The sequence below is a fragment of the Triticum dicoccoides genome, chromosome 7A (genome assembly GCF_002162155.2).
Source record: "Triticum dicoccoides isolate Atlit2015 ecotype Zavitan chromosome 7A, WEW_v2.0, whole genome shotgun sequence".
Taxonomy (NCBI): Eukaryota; Viridiplantae; Streptophyta; class Magnoliopsida; order Poales; family Poaceae; genus Triticum; species Triticum dicoccoides.
In genome coordinates, this window is record NC_041392.1 from 427,937,018 (window position 1) to 427,957,502 (window position 20,485).

Below are 20,485 nucleotides of genomic sequence, written 5' to 3' on the forward strand. Positions count from 1 at the left end.
GAGGCCAGCATTAGCAACATATTGTGTGAACTCCTGAAGAATTCCAGCCTCTTCCAGGAACGGGGTGTGCGTCCATTCGCACGGCCGTACCTCCGCCAACCTCCGAGGGTGGAGATCACTGTCAGAAGACACCCCAATAACACCCTTGGAGTTCTTCCTAGAGCCAAACTTCCTGAAGATATTCATGGTTTTCCTATGAACAAAATTCTGAAATTTATTAGCCCACAAAATTTGTTCAACAAAACTTCACAAAAATGATACCAATTACTCATGGGATACATAGAGGCCATAGCAAGCATTCAAACTACTTAGAACACTAAGAATTCAACATGCAAGCACATCTACAACAGCACCAAGAGTAGCTAATGATTCAAAATATAAACAACTAAAACAAAAACTAATTGGACAAATGGTGGAGTCACATACCAAGCAACAATCCCCCGAAACAGTTTTAGAAACGAAGGTTCGAGCAAAGAGATCAAAGTCCGCGGGTTTGAGCTCAAGAACACGTGAGAGAGAGCAATGGAGATTTTTTTCTGGAGGTAGCTGATGATGTGGTATAAAGAGATAAGTGAGAGGGCCCACGTGGGGACCACAACCCACCAGGGCGCGCCTGGGGGTGTTGGCACGCCCAGGTGGGTTGTGCCCAACTGGTGCACCACCCTCTGATGTTTATTGCACCAAAAATTCTCAAATATTCAGAAAAAATCGTATTAAATTTCCAGGGCATTCTGAGAACTTTTATTTTTGGGTCATTTTTTATTGCACGGGAAAATTAGAAAATAGACAAAACATGACATTTTATTATATTTAACTAATAAAAATAGAAAAGAAAGAGTAGGGACAGAAAGTAGTGCTTACTAAATTCATCAACTTCATAGCATTCAAAAATGATCCATTAATAAGGTTGATCAAGTCTTATTAACAACCAGTTTCGATTAGCATGAAACTGAAGAACTTTCGTAAATCACTCGGTTACCTCAATGGGGATAAGCATTTCCCCAACAATAAGCATTTCATATTTCTTTTTGAAAGTAGGTAGAGGTATTTTAAAACTTCCAATAGTGATTGTCGAAGATTTTTCAATAACATTAATACCATTCACTTGGAATTGTTTCTTCAGAAAGTGCACCGTATGCTCATTACCATTAATATGAAAAGTGACCTTGCTTTTATTGCAATCAATAACAGCCCCTGTAGTATTGAAGAAGGGTCTACCAAGGATAATCAACATGTTGTCGTCCTCGGGCATCTCAAGTATAACAAAGTCAGTCAAAATAGTAACATTAACAACAACAACGGGTACATCCTCATAGATACCGATAGGTATGGCCGTTGATTTGTCAGCCATTTGCAAAGATATTTCAGTAGGTGTGAGTTTATTCAAGTCAAGTCTTTTATATAAAGAGAAAGGCATAACACTAACACCAGCTCCTAAATCACAGAAAGCAAGTTTCACATAATTCTTTTTGATAGAGCAAGGTATAGTTGGAATTCCTGGATCTCCAAGTTTTTTAGTTACTTCATCTTTAAAAGTGTAATTAGCAAGCATAGTGGAGATTTCAGCTTCTGGTATTTTTCTCTTATTTGTGATGATGTCTTTCATATACTTTGCATAAGGAGGCATTTTCAGGATATCAGTCAAGCGAGTACGCAAAAAGACTGGCCTCAACATTTCAGCAAAGCGTTCAAATTCTTCTCCATCATTCTTTTTAGTTGACTTAGGTGGAAAAGGCATAGGTTTTTGAATCCACGGTTCTCTTTCTTTACCGTGTTTTCTAGCAACAAAGTGTCTTTCATCATACCTTTTATTCTTAGGTTGTGGGTTATCAAGATTAACAGGTGGTTCTATCTCAACATCATTTTCTAGTTCCTTATTATTTGGTTGAGAGTCTTCATGAACATCAACATCATCCTTTTCATTATCACTAGGTGAGTGTTCATTACCAGACTGGGTTTCAGCATCAGAGATATAAATTTCATTATCATTATTAGGAGGTTTTTCTATTTCAGGTTCACTAGGAGCATGCGAAGTCCTATCATTCTTCTTTCTCTTTTTATTTTTCTTTTTCTTTTTAGAAGAACTAGGTGCACTAGTGTTGTCTCTTTGTGAATCTTGTTAAATTCTTTTGGGTGTCCCTCAGGATAAAGTGGTTCCTGAGACATTTTACCTCCTCTAGTTGCAACTCTAACAGCAAAGTCATGAATATTATTATTCATTTCATCAAGCAATTCTCTTTGAGATTTAGCAACTTGTTCTAACTGAGTTTGAACCATAGAATCATCCTTACCAACACCTCTAACATTATTTGATATTATAAATAACAAGTCACTCAAGGGAGCAATCATATCAGAATTGTATTTCAATTGTTTCATAACATTTGCATTGAAGTGATCCTGTTTTCTAATATAATTTTCAAACTCATAAAGGCATTGGCTAGGGTGCATATTGTGAGGATTGTCATTATCATTGAATTTCATAAGAGAATTTACCTCTACCACCTTAGGCAGTGGTGGTGTATTAAGCCCATGTATTTCTTCAACAGGAGGTAAATTTTTAACATCCTTAGCTTTAATACCTTTTTCCTTCATAGATTTCTTTGCCTCTTGCATATCTTCAGGGCTGAGATATAATATACCCCTCTTCTTCGGAGTGGGTTTAGGCGGTGGTTCAGGAATAGTCCAATCATCGTAATTTTTCAATATTTTATTCAATAATTCTTCACCTTGTCCAACAGTTCGTTCCCTGGAAACACAACCAGCACAACTATCTAGGAAGTCCCTAGAAGCATTGGTTAGTCCATTATAGAAGATATCAAGTATTTCAATTTTCTTAAGAGGATGATCAGGCAAAGCATTAAGTAATTGGCAAAGCCTCCCCCAAGCTTGTGGGAGACTCTCTTCTTTAATTTGCACAAAGTAAAATATTTCCTGTAAGGAAGCTTGTTTCTTATGAGCAGGAAAATATTTTTCAGAGAAGTAACGAATCATATCCTGGGGCTACACACACAACCAGGAGCAAGAGTATTGTACCACGCTTTAGCATCACCCTTTAATGAGAAAGGAAATAATTTGAGAATAAAGTAGTAACGGGTTTTCTCATCATGAGTAAAAAGGGTGGCCATATCATTCAACTTAGTAAGATGTGCCACAATAGTTTCAGTTTCATAACCATGGAAAGGATCAGATTCAACCAGAGTAATTAAATATGGGTCGACAGAGAATTCATAACCCTTATCATTTATAAAGATAGGTGAGGGAGTCCTGGATTAGGGGGTCTCCGGACAGCCGGACTATATCCTTTGGCCGGACTGTTGGACTATGAAGATACAAGATTGAATACTTCGTCTCGTGTCTGGATGAGACTCTACTTGGAGTGGAAGGCAAGCCAGGCAGTACGGATATGGATATCTCCTCCTTTGTAACCGACCTTGTGTAGCCCTAACCCTCTCCGGTGTCTATATAAACCGGAGGGTTTTAGTCCATAGGACATAACGACAACATACAATCATACCATAGGCTAGCTTCTAGGGTTTAGCCTCTCTAATCTCGTGGTAGATCTACTCTTGTACTACTCATATCATCAATATTAATCAAGCAGGACGTAGGGTTTTACCTCCATCAAGAAGGCCCGAACCTGGGTAAAACATCGTGTTCCCTGCCTCCTGTTACCATCCGCCTTAGACGCACAGTTCGGGACCCCCTACCCGAGATCCGCCAGTTTTGACACCGACATTGGTGCTTTCATTGAGAGTTCCTCTGTGTCGTCGCCGTTAGGCTTGATGGCTCCTTCTATCATTGATAGCGATGCAGTCCAGGGTGAGACTTTTCTCCCCAGACAGATCTTTGTGTTCGGCGGCTTCGCATTGCGGGCCAACTCACTTGGCCATCTGGAGCAGATCAAAAGTTACCCCCTGGCCACCAGGCCAGATTTGGAAGCTTAAACTACATGGTCGATATCCACGGAGACTTGATCTTCGACGGATTCGAGCCTCTGCCTTGTTCGCCACGCGGTCACGATGAGTATGATTTATCTCTACCATCAGACAGTGTTTAAGAGATCGCACCGGCAGCCGCTCCGACCCTCAATTCGGAGCCAGTTGTGCCGTCCATGGACGGGTGGATGGACCCCGCCACGAAGGCCTTACCCTCAGCGGCGATCGAGCTGAACATCGACCTTACCCTGCACGAGAGCCGTGTTGTCAAACTGCCGGATCCTTCTCTTGCCACGGACTTTGAACCGCCTGCGCCCGTTCCTAGCGAATCCGATTGGGCGCCGATCATGGAGTTTACCTCCACGGATATCTTTCAGCACTCGCCCTTTGGCGACATACTGAACTCATTAAGGTCTCTCTCCTTATCAGGAGGATCCTGGCCGAACTATGTCCGGTAGGATTGGGACGCGGATGATGAAGAAATTCGCTTCCCACCCACCACCCACTTAGTAGCCACTGTCGATGACTTAACCGACATGCTTGACTTCGACTCCGAAGACATCGACGGTATGGACAACGATGCGGGAGACGAAGAGGAACCACTGCCGACAGGGCACTGGACAGCCACCTCATCATACGATATATACATGGTGGACACACCCAAAGAAGGCAATGGCGATGAGACAGCGGAGGATGACCCCTCCAAGAAGCAACCCAAGCGCCGACGTCAGCGGCGCCGCTCTAAGTCCCGCCAAAGCAAAAGTGGTGATACCGGCACAGGAGATAATAACACTCCGGATAGTGCCGAAGACAACAACAATCCCTTCCAGCAAGATTTAGAGCAGGAGGATGGAGGAGCCAGCCCTCCTGAGAGAGCGGCAGATGGAGAGGCGAAGGATGATAATTACATGCCCCCTCTGAAGACGAGGTAAGCCTCGGCGATGATGAATTCGCTGTGCCAGATGATCCCGTCGAACAAGAGCGCTTCAAGCGCCGGCTTATAGCCACGTCAAATAGCCTTAAGAAAAAGCAACAGCAGCTTCAAGCTGATCAAGATCTGCTAGCTGACAGATGGACTGAAGTCCTGGCGGCCGAGGAATTTAAACTCGAACGCCCCTCCAAGAGTTACCCAAAATGCAGGTTGCTACCCCGATTGGAGGAAGAAGCGTATGATGCAGCTGATCGGCCACCCTGTGGCCGCGACAGAGAGGCATTCCAGCCAAAAGCACAGCCTGCACCCCAATGCCATTCAAATAAAAAGGCATGGGGAAATATGCCAGACCTGTGAGACGTATTGGAGGACAAAGCAAAACATGCAAGATCGATCTACGGATCACGAGGGCACGCCACTATGCAAGACGATAAACGTCACGCCGGATACAGTAAAAGTAAATCCGACCGGCCCGAACACAGCGGGCAAGACCCATTTGAGCTGCGTCGCGATATAGCCCAATACAGAGGCGCCGCACACCCCTTATGCTTCATAGACGAAGTCATGGATCATCAAATCCCAGAGGGTTTCAAACCCGTAAATATTGAATCATACGATGGCACAACAGATCCTGCGGTATGGTTCGAGGATTTCCTCCTCCACATCCACATGGCCCGCGGTGATGACTTACACGCCATCAAATACCTCCCACTAAAGCTCAAAGGACCAGCGCAGCATTGGCTTAACAGCTTGCCAGCAGAGTCCATTAGCTGTTGGGAAGATCTGGAGGCCGCATTCCTCGACAACTTTCAGGGCACTTATGTGCGACCACCAGATGCCGATGACTTGAGCCACATAATTCATCAGCCAGAAGAATCGGCTAGGCAATTCTGGACTCGGTTCCTAACAAAGAAAAATCAAATCGTCGACTATTCGGATGCAGAGGCCTTAGCAGCTTTTAAACACAACATCCGCGACGAGTGGCTAGCTCGGCACCTTGGCCAGGAAAAGCCGAAATCTATGGCAGCTCTCACGACACTCATGACCCGCTTTTGTGCGGGAGAAGACAGTTGGCTGGCTCGCAGTAATAACATATCAAAGAACCATGGTACTTCGAATACCAAGGACGGCAATAGCAGGTCCCGTCGCAACAAATATAAGCGCCGAATTAACAACGATAATACTGAAGATACGACAGTCAATGCCGGATTCAAAGGCTCTAAACCCGGTTAGCGGAAAAAGCCATTCAAACGAAGCACTCCGGGCCCGTCCAGCTTGGACCGCATACTCGATCGCTCGTGTCAAATACACGGCACCCCGACAAGCCAGGCAACCACACCAATAGGGATTGTTGGGTATTCAAGCAGGCCGGCAAGTTAATTGCCGAAAACAAAGGTAAGGGGCCACATAGCAATGACGAGGAAGAGCCCCGACAGCCGAACACCAGAGGACATAAGAGGTTCCCCCCACAAGTGCGAACCGTGAACATGATATATGCAACCCACATCCCCAAGAGGGAGCGGAAGCGTGCGCTCAGGGACGTATATGCGTTGGAGCCAGTTGCCCCAAAGTTCAACCCATGGTCCTCCTGTCCGATCAACTTCGATCGCAGGGACCACCCCACTAGTATCCGTCATGGCGGATTCGCCGCACTAGTCCTAGACCCAATCATTGAGGGATTTCACCTCACTCAAGTCCTTATGGATGGCGGCAGCAGCCTGAACCTGCTTTATCAGGACATAGTGCGCAAAATGGGTATAGACCCCTCAAGGATCAAACCCACAAAAACAACCTTTAAAGGCGTCATTCCATGTGTAGAGGCCCATTGCACAGGCTCAATTACACTGGAAGTGGTCTTCGGATCCCCGGATAACTTCCTAAGCAAAGAATTAATCTTCGATATAGTCCCGTTCCGCAGTGGCTATCATGCACTGCTCGGTCAAACCGCATTTGCAAGATTCAATGCGGTACCGCATTATGCATACCTCAAGCTCAAGATGCCAGGACCTTGGGGGGTCATCACAGTTAATGGAAACACAGAGTGCTCTCTCCGCACGGAGTACCACACTGCGGCCCTCGCAGTAGAAGCACAAAGCAGCCTCTCAAGGCAATCCACCAGTTCGGCGTTTCAAGACCCGGACACCTTCAAGCGCGCTTGAAGTAATCGGCAAATAGACCGCCCGGCACGATCTGAGCTCACGTAGAAATGCGGCCCCCACCCCGGCCCAAGCCAAACAGCGAAATTCGTGCAACGCGTACATAATTACGCATTAAAAATACCATGGCCACAGGCGGGGAGGGGGCACAACTATAGCACGCCCCAATACACGGCTTAAACCGCACTAGGGGCTTCCCGCTTTCTTATTTTTCTCTTTCAGGACTTTAATATCTGGATAAGGAGGCAGAAAGCTACGTCACACCAAGAAACTCCCAGGTGGATTATGATAACGAGTGAAATATTTGTTTAATACTATTCCTCAGCTTGCCCTCGGAAGGGACACAGTCCTACTTTTTGCTTATCGCACTATTTGTATCATTCTGCTTTAACGCACCTTTTTGAATAAACAATGCATAACATTACGACTATTATTGCATTCTTGTTATATATATATATATGTGTGTGTGTGTTCATTAATGACGCCTTGCAACCGTACACTTTGGTACGACCAATACACCAGTGGCTTAAGTACCCCACATTATGGTGTGAGAAGTCCGAACACTTTCACAAGTGCGGCACCCCGAACTTATAGCATTATATGCATCAGCTCCGAATCATGTCTTTGGTCAAATGTTGGGTTTGCCCGGCTCCTTTGTTTTGGTACCTTACGTTCCGCTCTATCGGCTAAGGTAGAGCCAGGAGAACTACTGCGATTGTGCCCCGGTTCTGCTGGGCTAAGCACCTCAGTAGAGAAAGCTAAAACTGACTGTCATGATAAGGCGAGAGACTGGTCGTTGTTTGGCGAGGTTTCGAGTCCCTAAAGACTTATGCCGCTTAGAGCAAGGAGCCGGTCCTATCCGGCTTAAAGGCATGTATCGCGCCCCGAATTCGGCCTTCCGAATACCAGGGGCTTCGCCGAAATTTAAAATTATAGAATTCTATGGCTAAGTGAGAGTCATAAAGCATTATTAGTCCGATTGCCTTGTTCGTTGTGCTGAGAACCTCCCTCGAAGGACCCAAGAATGGGAACAAGAGTGCTCAGGTTTATCCCGAACACCCCAGCACTCGCGGTATGGGGGCAGAAGCCGAGGACTAGCCATCTCTTGGATTGGATAAATAACCAAACAGAAGGTAATATTTTAAATTCAAACAAGCGTTGCATAGCGCATATGAAACAAGTTTTCATCATACAAGATCACACGAGCAAGTTTACTCAAATATTACATCCTTTGAACATTCGCCCGCTACAAGATGAGCACCCTTCAGGACACCCTCATAATAAATTCGGGGGTGCGATGCTCCTTGCCCTGCGGTGGTCCTTCCTTGATCAGCTTCATGGCGTCTAGGTTGGCCCATTGCACCTTCACACGGGCGAAAGCCCGGCGTGCACCTTCGATGCAGACGGACCGCTTGACGACTTCCAGCCGTGGGCAGGCATCCACAAGCCGCCTCACCAGGCCAAAGTAGCTGTTAGGAAGGGCGTCGCCAGGCCACAGCCGGACTATAAAGCCCTTCATGGCCTGTTCGGCCGCCTTGTGTAGCTCGACCAGCTGCTTCAGCTGGTCGCTCATAGGCATCAGGTGTTCGGTCCCAGTATACTGAGACCAGAACAGCTTCTCCGTTGAGCTTCCCTCCTCAGCCTGGAAACTGTGCGGCATCTGACACGCTGCGGGGCAAATCTGCGAATGCTCCTGGAGAGCTCCGGATTCGGGTAAGTAATAGGTAATTTACTTTCACATGCTTGCTTTGTATATAGAATGCCTTACCCGCTGCTATTTTCTTCATCGCGTCAATCTCTTGGAGGGCCTTTTGGGCTTCGGCCTTGGCACTCTTTGCACTTTCACGGGCGGCGGCAAGCTCGGACTCTCGCGTCTTCGAGTCACGCTCCAACACCTCATGCTTCGACACGAGAGCTTGGAGCTCTTGCTGCACCTCGCCCACCCGTGCCTCTTGCCTTTCCCGCTCGGTGTGCTCCTTGGCCGCTTGGTCTTCGACCTTGGATAGCGCATGCTTCAGGGTCGCCACCTCGGTCGTGGCCCCTGGCAAATATACGATGATCCTGTCATTTTGCAATCGTGTCTTCTTTTATATATACATATCTATAGACAGGGCATTACTTACCCTTGTTCTCCTCGAGCTGCCTCTTGGCAAGGCCGAGCTCTTTCTAGGACCCCTTGAGGTCCTGCTTCAGTGTGGCGACCTTCGCAGTCAGTGCGGCTGAGGCCAGCAGCGAAGCCTGCATACGCATATAGACATAATTATGTTAGACTCCTGCGGTATTATTTGATCCTCTATTCGGCTTTTCTTTTTGAACACCGAATAGAGCATCAGGGGCTACTGTCTATGCGGTAATATTTTTCCTATATTTCAAACACTTACCTCAAAGCCTGATAGAAGGCTGGCACAGGCTTCAGTCAATCCGCTCTTGGTGGACTGAACCTTCTGGACCACCGCACTCATAATAGTGCGGTGCTCCTCGTCGATGGAAGCACTGCGAAGCGCTCCCAGCAGATTGTCCGGTGCCACTGGATGGACAGAGGTCACCGGCACAGGCTTCTTGCCCCCGTTAGAAGGAGGCCGCCTGCCCAAGTCCGGAACCGCTGGGGGTTCCGGCGTGGTGTTCGGCTGAGGGTCGAACTCGGAGCCCTCGGGAGCCTTGCTCCCCCTGCTCCCGGAGTCTGGAAGGTCGCCTTGAGGCGCCTCCGGGACTGTCTCCCTTCGACCCGGCGCCTCTTGAGACAATACCTCGGCATCATCCGCAGGGCAAGGGGAGGTGGCGGTCAGAAGTGGATCGCTATCCATATCCGACGAGCCCAGGGAGCCGTCCGACGATACATCTATATGGGCTCGTGGCGGCCTGCATAATCATATTCGGCGTTAGGGGAAGCAGTGCGACAAAGGAATGCTATGAGTTACTCTAGTATCCGAATACTTACGACTTCACCAGGGGCTTGGCCCTGAGCAGCCACTCGTCTTCGCCTTCGGCGGCGGTGGTGGAACTGTCCGGAAGGAGAGTCCTTCCCTTCTTGGACCCTTCGGCCCCCCAGTTTGGGCGGCCTTCCTTTTCTTGTCTCCCCCAACTGAAGGGGGAGCATCTTCTTCTTCCTCCTTGTCTTCGGGGGAGGAGTGTGTCACAGAGTTATCGGACAATGAGTCCGATGACGCCTGGCGTCGGGAACTCTTTCGGGTTCCCTTGGCCTTCTTGGTCTTCTCCGGCACCTTGTAAGGAGCCGGAGTCAGCATCTTCGTCAGGAGAGCGTCTGTTGGGCCTTCGGGCAAAGGAGCCGGACAGTCGATCTGTCCGGCCGTCTCCTGCCAGTCCTATCAAAGGTACGGGAGCTTAGATCCCGCATAGAGTCAAACTATGAAAAACGAGTATCCTGTGAGCGGTAAAACAGCTTACCGCGCTGGCTTGGCGCTCCGCGCAGAATCCGTGATCCTCGGTAGTGGGAGGGGGAACCTCGCCACCCTTGAATAGCACCTTCCAGGCATCCTCGTGAGTTGTGTCAAAGAGCATGTTCAGCGTTCGGTGTTGGGCCGGGTCGAACTCCCACAAGTTGAAAGCCCGTTGTTGGCACGGGAGGATCCGGCGGATGAGCATGACCTGGACTACGTTGACGAGTTTGAGCTTCTTGTTCACCATGTTTTGAATACATGTGTGGAGTTCGGTCAGCTCTTCCGAACTACCCCAGGATAAGCCCTTCTCTTGCCAGGAGGTGAGCCGCGTGGGGACGCCAGATCGGAACTCGGGGGCCGCTGCCCATTTAGGGTCACGCGGTTCGGTGATGTAGAACCACCCCGATTGCCACCCCTTTATGGTCTCCACGAAGGAGCCCTCGAGCCATGTGACATTGGGCATCTTACCCACCATGGCGCTTCCGCACTCTACCTGGCGGCCGCTCACTACCTTCGGCTTGACATTGAAGGTCTTCAGCCATAAGCTGGAGTGGGGCTTGATGCGGAGGAAGGCCTCGCACACGACGATAAATGCCGAGATGTTGAGGATGAAGTTTGGGGCCAGATCGTGGAAATCCAGGCCGTAGTAGAACATGAGCCCCCGGACGAATGGGTGGAGAGGGAATACCAATCCACGGAGGAAATGGGTAAGGAACACTACCCTCTCATGGGGCCTGGGGGTGGGGATGAGCTGCCCCTCATCTGGGAGCCGGTGCGCGATGTCGTCGGCAGGTATCCTGCTCTCCTCAGGTTCTTGATGTGTCCCTCCGTGACAGAGGAGACCATCCACCTGCCTCCCGCTCCGGACATGGTTGGAGAAGGTTGAGGTGGGAAGTGCGGACTTGGGCGCTGGAGTTCGAGTGCGCGAAAATGGATGAGCAAAGAACGAAGAAGACGTGGATGAAGAGGTGAATCCTTATCCCTTTATATGGGCGGACGAAACTGTGCATCCCCACTAGCCTGGTAAAACTCGCTTATCCCCTAAGCGCCATAATTGATGGCGCGGTTGGGTTACCCACGCCCGTATTGATGAGAATCCCGTAATAAGGGGGACACGATCTCTGCTTTGACAAGATGTGTCAAAAAACTGCCTCGCGTTATTTGCCGGGCTGGTTAAAGGAAACAGTTCAAATAATCACCGGGCCATGGCATAATGCCGTGTTGCCAAAACAAGTCAGCAAATTGGATTTGTGGAAATATTATTCTCTCTATGGTGGTATGTGGAACTTATTTTGCAGGGTCGGACACTATCTATCCTTGTATTCAAATTCTTCCGTGGTGTATTCGGAGGAGGAACCCGCCTTGCAATGCCGAAGACAATACTGCGTGCCGGACTCATCGTCATTGAAAGCCTGGTTCAGGGGCTACTGAGGGAGTCCTGGATTAGGGGGTCTCTAGACAGCCGGACTATATCCTTTGGCCGGACTATTGGACTATGAAGATACAAGATTGAAGACTTCGTCTCGTGTCCGGATGGGACTCTACTTGGTGTGGAAGGCAAGCTAGGTAGTACGGATATGGATATCTCCTCCTTTGTAACCGACCTCGTGTAGCCCTAACCCTCTCCGGTGTCTATATAAACCGGAGGGTTTTAGTCCGTAGGACATAATGACAACATACAATCATACCATAGGCTAGCTTCTAGGGTTTAGCCTCTCTGATCTCGTGGTAGATCTACTCTTGTACTACCCATATCATCAATATTAATCAAGCAGGATGTAGGGTTTTACCTCCATCAAGAGGGCCCAAACCTGGGTAAAACATCGTGTTCCCTGCCTCCTGTTACCATCCGCCTTAGATGCACAGTTCGGGACACCCTACCCGAGATCCGCCGGTTTTGACACCGACAATAGGTGAAGTAGCAAACTTAGAATCACATTTCATTTTAGCATTCAGAGATTTTTCTAGATCATCTCTATCATTACAAGCAACAAATCTCTAGTTGTTTCTTCAGTCATAACATAACCTTTCGGTACCTTAGGCAATTCATATCTAGGAGGGCTAGTTCTAGTAGGTATTTCACGAGATTTAGTTTAAAGCTCATCATCAGATTCAACAACATCATGTTGTATAACTCTAGCAATTTGTTTATCAAGAAATTCACCAAGTGGCACATCATCATTAACAAGCAAGGTACTAGCATCATCATAAGCATCATTCATAGTAGAAGTGGCATCATCAATAACTTGAGACATATCAAAATTAATAGCATGTGGTGGTGTTGCAAGTATACTAATAACAGAAGGTGAATCTGAAGCAGAACTGGATGGCAGATCCTTACCTCCCCTCATCTTTGAGGGAAAAATCTTAGTCTTAGCATCCTTCAGACTCTTCATAGTGATAATATGATAATAATCCCAAGTGACTCAGCAAATATAGCTATGCTCTCCGGCAACGATGCCAGAAAAAGGTCTTGATAACCCACAAGTATAGGGGATCGCAACAGTTTTCGAGGGTAGAGTATTCAACCCAAATTTATAGATTCGGCACAAGGGGATCCAAAGAATATTTGAAGGTATTAGCAATTGAGTTGTCAATTCAACCACACCTGGAGATTAATTATCTGCAGCAAAGTGAACAGTAGCAAAGTAGTTTGATAGTTTTGATAGTAGTAGTAGCAGCAATAGTAACAGTAACAGTGATAGCAGTAATTTGGTAGCAAGTGTAACAGTGATGATAGCAGTAGTAACTTAGCAGAAACAATATAAGATAAATTCGTAGGCATTGGATCGATGACTTGTTGGATGATATCCATCATGGGATAGTTATAACCTAGGGCGATACGGCACTAGCTCCAGTTCATCGATATAATGTAGGCATGTATTCTGTAAATAGTCATACGTGCTTTATTAAAAGAACTTGCATGACATCTTTTGTCCTACCCTCCCGTGGCAGCGGGGTCCATATTGGAAACTAAGGGATATTAAGGCCTCCTTTTAATAGAGAACCGGAATAAAGCATTAACACACGGTGGATACATGAACTCCTCAAACTACGGTAATCACCGGAAGAAGTCCCTCTTATTGTCACTCCGGGGTTACCGGATCATAACACGTAGTAGGTGACTATAACTTGCAAGATCGAATCTAGAACATGAATATAATGGTGATAACATAAACAATTTAGATCTGAAATCATGGCAGCCAGGCCCAAAGTGACAAGTATTAAGCATGGCAAAGTCATAGCAACATCAATCTAAGAACATAGTGGATACTAGGGATCAAGCCCTAACAAAACTAACTCGATTACATGATGAATCTCATCCAACTCCACACCAACTAGCGAGCCTACAAAGGAATTACTCTCTCCCGGTGGGGAGCATCATGGAATTGGCGATGGAGAAGGGTTGGTGATGACGAAGAATGAATATCCCCCTCTCCAGAGCCCCAAACAAACTCCAGATCTGCCCTCCCGAGGAAGAACATGGCTTGGCGGTGGCTCCGTCTCGTGGATTGTGATAATTCTTTCTCCCTAATTTATTTCTCCGAAAATAGGATTTTATAACATTGGTTTCAGGGTCTGCGGGGATACCAGGTGGGGACAACCCACCTGGGCATGCCAGGATAGGGGGGCACTGTGGGTGTCAAAACCGGCAGATCTCGGGTAGGGGGTCCCGAACTGTGCGTCTAAGGATCGAAGGTAACAGGAGGCAGGGGACATGATGTTTACCCAGGTTCGGGCCCTCTTAATGGAGGTAATACCCTACTTCCTGCTTGATTGACTTTGATGAGTATAGGGGTTAGAAGAGTTGATCTACCTCGAGATCGTAATGACTAAACCCTAGATGTCTAGCATGTATGATTATGATTGCCTCTACGGACTAAACCCTCCGGTTTATATAGACACCGGAGGGGGCTAGGGTTGTACAGAGACGGTTTACAGAGAAAGGAATCTTCGTATCTGGACGCCTAGCTTGCCCTCCACGCCAAGGAGAGTCCCATTCGGACACGGGGGAAGGTCCTCGTTCTTTTATCTTCACGGCCCATCAGTCCGGCCCACATCACATAGCCCGGACGTCCGAGGACCCCCTAGTCCAGGACTCCCTCAGGCACGCCCTGGTGGGTTGTGCCCACCCAGGGGGCCCTGTCCGGTAGGTCTTGGCTCCAGAAATTCTTATATATAATATAAAAATTCCTCGCAAAGTTTCGTTCCATTCCGAGAACTTATTTCTGCACAAAAACAACACCATGGTAGTTCCGCTGAAAATAGCGTTAGTCTGGGGTTAGTTTCATTCAAATCATGCAAACTAGAGTCCAAAACAAGAGGAAAGTGTTAGGAAAAGTAGATACATTGGAGACGTATCAGAGATCATGTATGTTTGAAGCTCCACCCCTACATACAAACCTCGGTGGTAGCAAGAGTAGACCACACGTTATCTTCCAGGTACTTCGGGCCCTTCCCAGTCACTGCCAAGATCAACAAGGTCACTTACCACCTTCAACTGCCTGAGGGATCTTCCATGTCTCCAGTGTTATAGTATCACAGTCGTGACCGATACGTCTCCGTCGTATCTACTTTTCCAAACACTTTTGCCCTTGTTTTGGATTCTAACTTGCATGATTTGGATGGAACTAACCCGGACTGACATTGTTTTCAGCAGAATTGCCATGGTGTTATTTTTGTGCAGAAACAAAAGTTCTTGGAATGACCTGAAAGTCAACAGAGATTATTTTTTGGAATATATAAAAAATACTGGAAGAAGAATCCACGTCAGGGGGCCCACACCCTATCTACGAGGGTGGGGGCGCGCCTACCCCCCGGGCGCCCCCTGCCTCGTGGGCCCCCTAACGCTCCACCGACGTCCACCTTGACTCCATATATTCACTTTCGGGGAGAAAAAAATAAGAGAGAAGGATTCATCGCGTTTTACGATACGGAGCCGCCGCCAAGCCCTAAACTCTCTCGAGAGGGCTGATCTGGAGTCCGTTCGGGGCTCTGGAGAGGGGAATCCATCGCCATCGTCATCATCAACCTTCCTCCATCACCAATTTCATGATGCTCACCGCCGTGTGTGAGTAATTCCATCATAGGCTTCTGGATGGTGTTGGGTTGGATGAGATTTATCATGTAATCGAGTTAGTTTTGTTAGGGTTTGATCCCTAGTATCCACTATTTTCTGAGATTGATGTTGCTATGACTTTGCTATGCTTAATGCTTGTCACTAGGGGCCGAGTGCCATGATTTCATGTCTGAACCTATTATGTTTTCATGAATATATGTGAGTTCTTGATCCTATCTTGCAAGTCTATAGTCATCTATTATGTGTTATGATCCGTTAACCGCGAAGTGACAATAATCGGGACCATTACCGGTGATGACCGTAGTTTGAGGAGTTCATGTATTCACTATGTGTTAATGCTTTGGTCCGGTACTCTATTAAAAGTAGGCCTTAATATCCCTTAGTCTCCAATAGGACCCCGCTGCCACGGGATGGTACGACAAAAGATGCCATGCAAGTTCTTTTCCATAAGCATGTATGATTATATTCGGAATACATGCCTACATTACAATGATGAACTGGAGCTAGTTCTGTGTCACCCTATGTTATAACTGTTGCATGATTGATCGCATCCGACATAATTCTCCATCACCGATCCAATGCCTACGAGCTTTTCATATATTGATCTTCGCTTATTTACTTTTCCGTTGCTATTGTTGCAATCACTATAAAACCAAAAATATTACTTTTCTATCGTTGTCGGTGTCAAAACCGGCGGATCTCGGGTAGGGGGTCCCGAACTGTGCGTCTAAGGTTGATGGTAACAGGAGACAGGGGACATGTAGTTTTACCCAGGTTCGGGCCCTCTTGATGGAGGTAATACCCTACGTCCTGCTTGATTGATATTGATGAATATGAGTATTACAAGAGTTGTTCTACCACGAGATCGTAATGGCTAAACCCTAGAAGTGTAGCCTATATGACTAAGGTATTGAGTGTATCCTTTCCGGACTACACCCTCCGGTTTATATAGACACCAGGGGGATCTCGGGTTACATAGAGTCGGTTACATAAGATGGAATCTTCAGTGTTGTTCGCCAAGCTTGCCTTCCACGCCAAGGAGAATCCTATCCTGACATGGGTACAGTCTTCGGTTTTCATATCTTCACATCCCATCAGTCCTGCCCATAGATTACAGGTCGGATGCCCGAGGACCCCTTAGTCCAGGACTCCCTCAGTAGCTCCTGAACCTAGCTTCAATGACAAGGTATCCGGCGCGTAGTGCTGTCTTCGGCATTGCAAGGCGGGTTCCTCCTTCCGAACTCCTGAATTGTCTCCATACGAATTGATCGTGTCCGGCCCTGTAACACACACCGCACACAACCGCAGAGAGAATATAATAACACACAAGTCCAATCCGTTGACAACTTTAGTAATGCGACGTCATGCCTGTCCGGTCATAATTTCGAACCGTTTTTCTCCCCACGTTTTGAGACGTGGTTGTCATTGGCACGTCTTGCCAATGCAGAGGTCGTGTCCCCTTATTACGAGATTCTCATCAATACGGCATGGGTAACCCAACCGCGCTGTTTACACAGCCCTCGGGAGCAGGCGAATTTTAAGGCGAATGGGGGGGGGGGGCGTTCGATATTCACCGCCCTAATAAGGAGATAAGATTCCCCTTTCTTCTCCCATGCTTTCTTCCTGCTTCTCCGTTCTTGGGCTCCAATGCCCAAGCTCTCATTTCCCGGTCTCGAGAAAGCACTCAACCATGTCCGGATCCGGAGGTCAAGGCAAATGGATGGCCTCCTCAGTTAAGGAGGAGGACATCGCCTAGCTTCGAGCGGCCGGTTACCTGGCGAAGGAAATCGCCCACCGTCTTCCAGCCCGGAGACAAATCATCCCCACACTGAAGCCCAACGAGAGGGTAGTGTTCATCCCTCATTTCCTCCGTGGGCTAGGGTTTCCACTCCACCCCTTCGTCCGCGGGATAATGTTCTACTACGGGATAGACTTCTATGATCTATCCCCGAACTCCTTCCTCAATATCTCGGTGTTCATCATCGTGTGCGAGGCCTTCCTCCGCATCCACCCCCACTTAGAGTTGTGGCTCAAAACCTTCAACGTGAAGCCCAAGGTGGTGGACGGATAGCACGCAGAGTGCGGGGGCGCCATGGTGAGCAAGCTCACCAATGTCTCCTGGCCAAAAGGCACATTCGTGGAATCTGTCAAGGAATGGCAAAAGCCATGGTTCTACATCACCGAAACCTGCGATGCCACCTGGGCCGCGGCTGCCGAATTCAATTCCGGCGCCCCCGTGCAGCTCACCTCCTGGGTCGAGAAGAGCCCAAACTGGTGTTCATCGGACGAGCTGATTGCACTACAAACGCGTATCCAAAGTATGATCGATAAGGACATCAAGCTTGTCAACATAATCCAAGTGATGTTGGTGCGCCGAATCCTTCCCTGCCATAACCCGAAGAAATACCATACCCTGGTGAGGCTTTTCGAAACGACTCACGAACATGCCTGGAAGTTGCTTTTCAAGGGCAACGAGATACCGCCGGCCACTGGCTCGGACCGGGGTCACGACATAAATCACCCCCCCAATGAGGTATGTTGTTTTCAACACATCCTTACTTGCTTGTTTCAAGGATGATATCTATGCTTCCATTACCATTGCTTTTTTTAGTACTGGTTGAAGAAGGCGAAGCAGATCCGGTGTCTGGCTCCCCTGCCCGAGGAGCCAGTCATCCCGCGCTTAGCAAAGATGCTGGAGCCGGCACCTTATAGGGCACCAGAGAAGAAGGCCACAGGGAAGGCCAAGGGGGCCCGGAGCGGCCTCCGCCACAAGGGTACCTCGGACGCGACGTCCGAAGACAAGGCCCATTTCCCTGCCGCCGAAGACTACATAGATGAGGAGGAGGAGGAGAGCGACTCTCCCCCTGATGGGGGAGGAAGAAGAGGGCGGCCTCCGCAACTCTGGAGGCGGAGGCGCCCAAAAGGGGGAAGGGCTCCCTCGCGGATAACTCTGCATGGGACGTCGAGGACACTCCGGAGAGACGCCCCCGCGCTAACTAACACCTTATCTGCCCATGAATTTCCCCTCTTTATTGTGCTAAGACGATTAATTATGTTATTGTAGTCCGGCCCACAACAGCCCTCCATGATCCTACTCAGGAGGCTCGCTGGTTTCCAAGGTGATGGCTAGCGACTCCTTGCCAGCCGCACACTCCCCCAAGAATAGGGATGCGGAGGTGCTGTCCCTAAGGACTGTTCCCAGCGGGGAGAGGCTCAGGAGGCGCCCGAAGGTGTAACCCCCATCGCTGGACACCAAGGGGAACCAATCCCCCCGGAGACTGGCACGGAGGGCCGTATACAATTCGGCCCTCAACCGGACTCAATTTCAGAGACCGAGGCGGCTCCGGAATCCAGCACGCACCCTCCTTCAAAAGAAGGGGGATGCATGTTTCTCCGGTGGACCCTGTCCAACCAGGGGCATCGGACAATCTGTTGGGAGCACTGCGAGGTGCTTCCATTATGGATGAGCACCATGTCCTTATGGGCACGGAGATTGGAAAGGTTCAGTCCGCCAAGAGCGGACTAACCGAGGCCTGTGGCAACCTGCTAACAGGTTTTGATGTAGGTGACGCCAAAAGGAGAGAATCCCAATGTAGACAGCAGCCCCTGAGACATTGTCCGGTGTTCGGAAAGAAAAAACGGATAGAGGATCAATCTCCTATGACAGGAAACTAACTAAATTGTCTTAAATACATGCGTCGTTGCTGGCCGCGGCCTCGCATACTGCCGAAGTCTCCGGACTGAAGCATAAACTGGCGGAGGCCGAGGGAGAGCTGAGCCAAGTGAAGGGGCAGCTCCAGGAGAAACAAGGTAAGCAATAACCTGTTATATATTCGAAAAGAAGAAAATGATATGTGATTCCCAAAATGCCATGATTTGTACAGAAGCGACGACCGAGGTCGAGGCCCTAAGAAAGGCCCTGGCCGAAGCCGAGGGGAAGGTTGTCCAACAGCAAGCCGCCCGTAAGAAGCTCAAGGCCCGGGTCGGCGAGGTCCAGCAGGAGCTCCAAGACATGGTGAAGAAGTGTGAAGCCTTGGAGCGCGAGGTGTCGGCTCGAGAGGCCGAACTTACCAAAGCTCATTAGAGCGCGGAGGCCGCACGGAATGAGGCCCAGGACGCTCTCCAGGAGATCTAGGAGGCGAAGAAGATCGCAGCGGGTAAGGCATTTAAAATGCAAAGCAAGTATACGAAGAAGAAGAAGTACCTTTTACTAACCCGGATTCAGAGTTGCCCAGGGGCTTTTGTGGATCTGCCGCGCAGTGTATTCGATGCTGCGGAGTTCTTCCGAGCCAGGGAAGGGGATTCTCTGGAGAAGCTGTTCTGGTCGCAGTTTGTTGTGCCAGAACATCAAGTGGCCTTTGTCGATCAACCGAAACAGTTGGTCAAGATGCATAGGATGGCCGAACTGGCCATGAAGGATTTAATAATCTAACTATGGCAGCCGAAGCTACACCCGGCAGTTATTTTGGCCTCGTGAAGCGGGTGGAGGAGGCTTGTCCGCGGCTAAACATTGTCAAGCGATCAGTCCGCAACGAGGGTGCCCGCATGGCCTTCGCTCATTGCAAGATGTGGTGGGCGAAGATGGATGCCGTCTTGGTGGCCCGGGGGCCGCCGGAGGGCAAGGAGCACCGCACACCCGAGCGATATTTTGCGGATGTCCTGGAGGGATCTCGACTTGTAGCAACGCAGTGCGGGAAGGATGTTATTCTCGAATAAATACATTCATATTTTGCCTTGTATGATGAAAACAAATCCGCTTTGTAATATAATTTTTATTATGTTTTAATTGTATCCTCCTGTGCGGCCGTGTTGTATGAAATCTGGGGTTGGCCAGTTGTCGTCTTCTGCCCTCACGTAGGTAGTACGGAGGTGTTCGGGGTGGTATCTAAACAATTTTGATCCAATTATATGGTCCTTGAAGGAGTTGTTTAGCGCAGCGAACCAGGCAACCAGACTATATGGCTTGAACACCCTCACTTAGCCAT